The sequence below is a fragment of the Amblyomma maculatum genome, chromosome 7, assembly GCF_055883805.1.
Source record: "Amblyomma maculatum isolate TAMU_Amacu chromosome 7, ASM5588380v1, whole genome shotgun sequence".
Lineage (NCBI taxonomy): Eukaryota > Metazoa > Arthropoda > Arachnida > Ixodida > Ixodidae > Amblyomma > Amblyomma maculatum.
The window spans coordinates 52,402,459-52,404,373 of NC_139350.1; positions in this window are offsets into that span (position 1 = coordinate 52,402,459).

Sequence of the window (1,915 nt, forward strand, 5' to 3'; positions counted from 1 at the left end):
AATTATGACAAGCCACGGCCAATACCTACTATGTTAGTGACTTGCGTTTCAAAACTGGTGCTTATATAATGAATATGTGGCAGCCATTTACTACACTACATACCAGGCTTTGCGCGCTGTATCAAGCATACTGAACCTGTGCTTTTTCGATCCTGTGAGTACAGTTTTTATACGGGGAGAACCAATGCAACCATAGTTAAACGCTGAGCTAGTTGGTCACACATCTCTTGGAAGAAGGCAGCAGAGCAGGCAACAACACAAAACATAAGAAGCACACACAAACACAAGGACAATGCTGCACTGACAACTACATTGACTAGAACCCACATATCTTCTCCCTTCACTTCAACAGCACCAAACAGAGTAGAGGGATGTGTGTGCGGGTTAACAACCAGGACTTCAACTCTGGATGCAAAACTTCGCACCGGACTAGGTAATCCAAGTGTATTCGGGGGATTGTTTATCAGATTCCCTTGCAATGTGGAACGAAATATATTGGGCAGACAGGAAGATGTATCAATGACAGGATTAGAGAACACGCTATGGCAATATCGGAGAGGTCTGGCACTAATCTTGCGGTGCACTGCAAAGACTGCGTTGTTTGTAGAGACCAAAAATGTCCAGCTGATCTTCACAATGTTAAGGTTATGAAAAGAATGAAGGATAAGTTAGCAAGAGAATTTTATGAAGCACATGGAATCAGTGACTCGGGAGACCAATGTGTCAGTATGCCTTCAGTGGTATTGTTGGAGAAGGAATTAGAATTTTCGCGCAAACCGGCAGGACGTTGAAAAAAAGGAAGAAGTTGGCTGCAGACATGAAGGGAGAAGATGTGCGGGTTCTGGTCAATATAGTTATCAGTGCAGTGTTGTCCTTGTGTTTGTGTGCTTCTTATGTTTTGTGTTGTTACCTGCTCTGCTGCCTTCTTCCAAGAGCAATGCAACCAGTATAATTTGAGTTGCCAAACTTCAGTGTTTTTCTGGCTCAGTAGAGGCTGCAAAGTGGCAGCCTCTAGAATGAATCTGTGAAGCTTACATTATTACAAGGGCACTTCAAAACATACCTCTACAGTTGAAATCGTCAATACTTCAGCACGGAAACCTAGCCCTACTTTGGCATTGTGAAGTGGCATCCATGTGGGAAAGAGTGCTCTTTAAAAAATAGGCTATGTGACATGTTGCAATGGGAACAGTATGAAGGAAATGACTGCACCTCAGATTTTTACCCCGTTGGTGTGGTGAAGTGGTTAGGGCACTTGACTACTGTGCCCAAGGATGCGGGATCACATCCCGGCCTAGGCGACCGCTTTTCAATCGAGGCGAAAAGCTAGGCGCCTGAGTGCTGTGCGATGTCAGTGCACGTTGAAGAACCCCACATGGTCACAATTTGTGGAGTCCTCCACTACAGCGTCTCTCATAGCCTGAGCTGCTTTGTGATGTTACACCCCAGAAACCTAACCAAACGAAACCTTAGATTTTCAACAAGGATTATGAACCATCTGCGAATGGTTTTAGAAGTCAAAATAAGACAAAATTTTGCACAACTTGCACAGTAGTGAAACAAGGAAGATACCAGTGTCAATGAAACATTTGGACATGACATCACAGAAACTTGTAATGCGAAGTTTCCAATATGCAAAGATTAGGGCACAGAACAATCCTCATGCCAACAATTTCTAGTAAGATTCCTTGTATCTAGTTTGTTGTGATAACTACTACTACTTTGCAGTGCAACATGGAATGAAACTGAGCTCGAGTGGTGATGTCATTCACTGTGTACTACATTACTTTTTTTCTTGAGTACATTTCACAACTGTGTTGCCTCCAATGTTGGAAGCCTGAGTATTTATGTTTGCATTATGCTGGTACCTAGGAGCGCTTTTGTGTAATGCGCAAGTCAGTGCGGCACCCTGCAG